This window comes from Rhincodon typus, chromosome 23, assembly GCF_021869965.1.
Source record: "Rhincodon typus isolate 14 chromosome 23, sRhiTyp1.1, whole genome shotgun sequence".
Lineage (NCBI taxonomy): Eukaryota > Metazoa > Chordata > Chondrichthyes > Orectolobiformes > Rhincodontidae > Rhincodon > Rhincodon typus.
Genome location: NC_063354.1, coordinates 20,466,421 through 20,473,477, shown reverse-complemented (window position 1 = coordinate 20,473,477; position 7,057 = coordinate 20,466,421). Strand labels below are relative to the sequence as shown.

The 7,057-nt window shown below is 36.1% G+C and overlaps 1 long non-coding RNA gene across 1 annotated transcript in view; it reads left to right on the top strand.

Moving 5' to 3' along the window:
- Positions 1–6,460, top strand: part of LOC125485882 — a 12,692-nt gene extending 6,232 nt beyond the window's left edge. The window contains exon 3 of the long non-coding RNA XR_007264610.1: positions 5,230–6,460. This is a non-coding gene — a long non-coding RNA (uncharacterized LOC125485882). The remainder of the gene's footprint in view (positions 1–5,229) is intronic.
- The last annotated feature ends 597 nt before the right edge of the window (positions 6,461–7,057 follow it).

Genomic DNA, 7,057 nt, shown 5'->3' with positions numbered 1-7,057 from the left:
TGTGTGTGTGTGTGTGTGTGTGTGTGTGTGTGTGTGTGTGTGTGTGTGTTGCATTCCTAAATTTTCATGTTTAATAATTAATAAATTCACTCTCTGTCAACTCAAAAACCTGGTTAAATTGGCTCCTTTTAAAACAGAACGTTAACTTTTTCCCAGACCCAAATTATCTATAAGGGAAAAAGGAATTTTCTGAAGGGTCTAGGCCCGAAACGTCAGCCTTCCTGCTCCTCTGATGCTGCTTGGCCTGCTGTGTTCATCCAGCTCTACACCTTGTTATATGAGGGAAAAGACTTGTTTCTAAATTAATCTTGTTACAATCAATCAAGGGGCAGATGAATAAAGGAAGGAGCCAGTATATCCCTGCTCACTCAGGAGCTAACCAGTTGGGTACGCTGTCTGGAACTGTAACAAATTGAGACACCTTACCAGGTTCTGGGCGTAACAATACAGCTCACGTATAAATTCTCATCACCCATGGTGCACCCTCTTCATTAGTTTAAACCCAATAAAAAAATTGTAAACATGCCAGAGCCAGTTTAAACACCATATTTGATGTTCAATGGATTTTGATGTCGGTATAACCCTTAGACAAACATTGCCTTTACAATTTTCATGCCACCTTCAATTTTCTGCTAAAAAGGGCAGCTTCGGCTTAACATGGCTGGATTTAGTTGCACGCCAGAGTCCAGAAATCTAGTTATTGCTTTTTGTGCAAGTTTTGTTAAATGTAAGCCAGCATGATGGAACTGTGGCTCAGTGTCCAGCTGTCTTGAATTATAACTCTGACATGATTGTAGTGATAAATATTTACATTATTTGCTATCGTTAACAAACCTAGTCTTGAATTTGAGTCGTAAAAGCCTCAGTATCGTGGCAATCTGGTTACATTGTGAACTGGCTGTGATAAATTAATAATTTTATATACAAATTTTGATACCTCTAGAACAGTACCAGATGTTTAATTCCAAATGACAAGTCATTCTAAAGCATAACGGGCTGAATTTTCTAGATTGGGTCCCAATCCTAATGTTCAGTTCAATTCAGGATTGGATTCCCGGAAAGTGCCCGTTCAAGGATATTGTTCATGATTATCAAGGAGGGGCAAATCAAAAAGCTACCTCTGGGGACTTGATCCAGCTACAGATAGTGAGCAAATCAATGAAATAGGATGCCCAGAAGTCCCACAATGAAAGCTGCCCGGCAGCTCCACTGGGAGAGATGGGTGCTCTTGAGACAAATGGAGATCTTGAGGACATTTCAAAATGGGGAATTTATCTTTGCACCTTTGTAAAATGTTAAAACAAATTCCTCATGGCCACAGCTGTCATACTATCTTAGCAAACAGGATGGCCTGCAACTGCTGCAGTGGCTGTCACATTGCACTTGGTCTTTGATGGAAAGGAAGCACCCATGAATGCCCCCACACAGGCTAACCACTGGAAGACTGCCTTCAGTTCATTTCAGAACTCAGGTCTCATGAGGGGGCCTGACTGCAATATAGTAGTAACAACATCTTTTTGCCAATTGGCTCAATAATGGTCTCAATCTTCTGCTTCCCACAGTTAGACTCTATTGCACTGAACACAATCACAGAATTATTACAATGCCAAAGAGGCCATTTGGCCCATCATACCTGTACTGGCTCATTGAGCTTTTAGACTTAATGCCAATCTTTTGTCTTTTCCTGTACATTGTGCTTCAATTTAAATAATCATATAATATTCTCTTGAATGCAAACCCCATCCCTGTAAAAGCTGCCAGAGGAAAGAAGGTGTCAGTTAGCTGACCCAACGTGCTCTTTTCAAATTTTGCTCCTGGTCAGATTTTCAGATGATTGGGAAAATTCTGGTCAAGTTTCTATTCTAATGCTCCCTGCTGTATCTTGAGTAACTTTGAAACTAAATTTGCATGTCAATTTTTAAGTAAGTATTCTTTGAAAATGTAACTGTTCATAATTCCTGCAATCTAAAACATTGTTGTATGCAATGAAACACTAGTTACGGGAAGCAAAACTGTGTTGGAAAGATCAATAAACTTATCACCATGGAAGTATTTTTGTTGCTGAAACTTTCCTGTATTTAATAAACAAATAATTATCAAATTACCCTTGCATTCCATTACAGTTGAAAAAAACTGGGTCAGATTTTATTTTAGATATTTATCTGGGAAAGTATGAATATGCGGACATTGTTTTTTTCATTCATTCTTGGGACATGGGTATTGCTGGCTGTCCAGCATTTAATGCCTGTCCCGAGTAGCTCTTGATAAGGTGACGGAGAGCTTCCTTTTTGAACTGCTGCAGTCCAAGTGCTGTAGGTTGGCCCACAATGTCCTTAGGAAGGGAATTCCAGGATTGGGAGAACAGAATTAGCTTAGTTTTCCGGATTCAGACAAAAATAATTCATTATTAAGCTGCTGGAGAACTGCTTATATCCATGAGACTTTATTTTGCCTTAAGTCAGTGCAATCAGTAGATGGGGAAAACAATGATGGAATAAAAATGAATGCTACTCAAATAATACTGTATTAATACATGGTCTTCTATACATAGGTTATATTGCTTAAACTTCAAAAAAAATGTTGTTGAAAAGATTTAGCAGGCAAATTTCAGATTGGATGTTGCTGATGAGAGATCTGGCATTGGAAATGACTATCCTGAATTATAAACACTGAATTCTTTGTGCAATACAACGAGCCTTGAAATTAAATATTTAGGGTTCAGTTTACTACTTACTTCTCACTGTTGAATTTCATTGCCTTCAGTTCAGATTCACAAGTTACAATGATATATGAGAGAGGTGGGGACCTATCAAAAATTGAACCTAATGCATTACCACCTGCAAGAGAAAATCTTCTCCAAGATGGAGGATTTTAATGGCATGCTACTAATGTGGCACAACTCTGATCTTTTCATTTGTAAATGTAAGATAATGGTGCAAGAATGAACAAATTCCTCCAAACCTTTTGACTGAAATAGCTTGTGAATGTTAGAAAGCTTATGGCTTATACATGACATTTTTAATTCCATAAATTTAACTTCAGCAAATAGGAAATGTTATTTGGTGTTGCAAATAAAATTCTGTAAACGCTGCATGTATAGACTGCTCAGATATAACTGAAATCTCACCTGTATCTCAATGTAAATTTCAATGAAATTGGACCAAACTAACTACACAATAAACTTAAGCAGGTTACTCAGTTTATGAAATATTTGTTATTTCCCCACTTCTTCTCGTAAAAAAAATTGTCAAATGTTTTCCATCTTGTGTTCCATGCAAGGTGTGAATGCTAATTTAAGTATAGTTCTTGTCAGAGGTTTGGCAATTCATTTGAAACTGGATAATAGACAGAAGGAGATGGACAGATTCTTAATTACCAATGAGTTGAAGTGTTATGGCGAACAGGCAGAAGAGTGGAGTTGAGGATGAGATGAGATCAGCCATCATTGTATCACATGGCAGAGCAGAATCAAGGAGCTGAATTATCTACTCCTGCTCCTAGCTGTTATGTCCTTAAATGTCCCTTGTATTTGTGTCATAGATGTCATCTTATTCAGCTTTATGCTTGATGAGAATAGAAATTGTGTTCTTCTCGGCCACATATAAAACTGAAAATGATCACAAACCTTGTAATGACATATATCAAAACTCTTACTCTGTTCATCAACTCTACAGAATCACCAACATTATATGGAAAAGAAGGTCAGCATAGCAACGGTGAATTTCTTCAGGCCTCGCTGCAGATGTAGACATTGTGTTGATTCTTACCAACATATTTTAATACAGAAAACACTCTTTTCATGCCCTAATATTTCCTCAAAGGAATAATTATTCAAGAAAAATAAACATATGTATGTCTTTCCTTGAAGCAATATTTGAAATATTAGCCTCAAAATATATCTCAATTTTCTATGACCGTATATGATGTAAAAAATGTTCAATGTATTGACAAATGTCTGCATTAACCTGAGATTTATAATAAAGCCAAACATCAGGGAGCAGGGAAACAAAGATAAAACTAATGTATTCAAACATCATGAACAAGGCATATCAGAAAAAAAAAATCACAACAGCAAAGTACTGTGTACAGAGAAACACGAATGAAACAATAACATTTTTATAGACAGCACAATTTGGCATGACTTTGGCAAAATATTATCTATAAAGAGCTTAAACCACTAAAAGAATGATGCAAATACACAGACCTATAAAAACAAACATAATTGCGAAAGTTCACACTTTTAACTGATAATGAAAAAGAATAAAGCAATATTTAAGTCTACATTTCATAGCAGGATTTCCACCACATAGCAGAAAATGTCACAGCATGTGAATGGTGTTAATTTTCATAAAACCGGTTTGGATCTTTGGACTCAGCGTTAAAACATAAAGTGAACATAGGCAAAACTGGGGGCAGTTTTCTTTGTTAACATTTTACAGACTGATAAAAAGTCAGATTTACCAGATGAAGATGAAATAATATGTAGATTAACATCCCTCAGTTTGGACGTATCATATTGACATATCTGCCGTTCATTGTACATACTTAAAACTGAAGAATGAAATAGCTGCTACTTCAGAATATTGATTTCTAAAATAATGCATTTTTCTTCATGATTTTGAATTACATAGGATTAAAAACAATAGTACCATTTCAGAAATTTTAAGAAAATATATAGAAACACTTTTTTATATAAAGATCACAAATATCATTAAAAATGACTGGTTAACATTTGCAGTTACTATTCCCCTTTTGGCCACTATTTACACCCAGGGATTTTTTTTCTTGAAATTTCTTGTTGGTAGCATTAGGTTCTATGGTGAAGTTTGGGCAGCCAGAGAAAAATACATTTTTATAACACCCTCTAGGTTTGACTAAAATCTAAATTCTAAAGGTGAAAAAACACTATTTTTAAATCTTTATAATTTTTATTCTTCCTTCTACAAATGCAGGCTCCAAGATGAAAGAGTAGACAATACAATTAATTTAGGATTGTGAAGTGCAAGGAAAGAAACACTTCCAAATTCATATATTTGGGTTCCTTTTAGCTGTAACCACCTACTGTAATATAACACTAATTGCTGATATATTGCAGGGGGCCACCCCATTCAGTTAGTAATCTGGTCACAATTATCTTATTAGGGGATTTGAGATAGGTGGCTAGAGTATCACTCTATTTAAGATAGGAGGCCAAATTTATTAACCAATCTTTCTAATCAACCTGTTCAGCAATGTTATTACACACCTTTGGAAAGGATGGGCCTCTTGGTCCGGGGTAAGGACGCTGGATTTTGCTTCACAACTGGGACCCCCAAAGGATGGCAACATTGACGGAATGAAATAAATGAAGAGGTTTCAAAATATATATTGGACATCCTGTAATTTTAATGTTGAAGTGAATCAAATAAGGTATTGATCAACCCAACCATTGGGTCTCATACTAATTGCTGGAAGTTGCTTATTAAATGCACTGACGTCCTTTCTTTTAATGGAGTCAGGAGGCAGCTGGTTTGACACAGCAACCCTATAGTTGTAAGACCTGACCATCAAAATTGCTTAGGTCTTACAGCAGCAATTATGACAAGAGATACATGTGTTCTGTCCACCATCTGGCTATTTTGTAACATTGCTTAAAAGATTATTGAATCAAGCACTTCGATCAGCCCATTGTCTGCACCAAATGTGATATAAAGATGACTGCTGTCACATCTTATGTAACCTGAATCTTAGAAGTGCATCACTGCTGCAATCATGTGAATAATACCACTTTTTAACTGTTATGCTTTCTCTAATAAAGAGTCAATTTTCACCAACTAAAATCTTACCAGTAATAGTTTAATTAAAGACTTTGTAGAAGGTGGAGTTCCTTGTATTGGCATGGTGTGAAATCAAATACAGATCCTGGAGATAAAGGAAAAGTGCTCTTTTCCAAACCGTGTTTGTACAATAAATTTTTTAAAAATTGCCAGATCCCAGTCTGCTGGGTCAATCCTGATTTGTCAAAGCTCAGGATTTTTTTGCCTAAAAGCTTCTGCTCTCAAAGGAAAAATTGAATTAAAGACACTATTCAAAATCCACTTACTTGATCAAGCATTTAATCAATTACCCTGATTCTCCCAATGTGGCTTAATGTTACATTTTGTTTTATAATATTTTTGTGATGCATCTCTAGGTATTTTGTTATCGTAGAAGTGCTATGTAAATACAAGTTGTTACTTCTAAAACAAAACCTACTAAAATACAGCACTTTGGTGATTTTCTGACTCACTAGAAGTCACTTGTGTGAAACAGAATTTTGATTTTAAAAAAACTCACCATTCTATGTGTAACACCACTGGCAAACAATTGAGACACAAATTGTAGTTTTCAATTTCTTAAGCATAATTTCTGTCAGTGTGCTGATTAAGTAATATGGTATTCAAAATAAAAAAGTTTTTCAAGGTTCAGCGATGATCGTAAGAGCACATTGTGTCTCGCTTCCAGTCTTCCACCATCTCCAGAAAGTAATTGACTGAGATGGTAACAATGTAAACAGATTGGTGGTTCAATTTTACACTCACAATAGATATTTATATACCAACTTGTTCAGATGTGTTATGACATCTCTGGAGTTAAACCTGGATCTGCTGGCTCAGTGGTAGGGATGCTACACTAGAGGTGCCTCAACATTCACCATATACTATGTTTTGTTGGCCCATGCATATCTTTAGGCAGTTTTTAATATTTAATTTGAGATCTACTTTATGGCTAAATAATATATAAAGTAAAAGACAGGAATTCAATTTCCCTATTCTGTGAGAATGGCAAGAAGGGGAAATAATAATCTTTTTGAAAAAGAAACTCACCACCATCTCACTAATTAGGTTTTGGGCAAGAAGCTCCACTTGCCACCAATTAAGGGCCTTAAGTGCTCAAATAATGGCTATTTTAAGTGCCTCAATTTGCTGATTCCCCAACCACCTGTCTCACTGGTGGGTAAAAAGGCAGCCAGTTTCCTAACTTGGAAATCAGGTGACTTGTCTGCTGGCGTGGGGGCAATCCAAGGCATGGAAGGTGG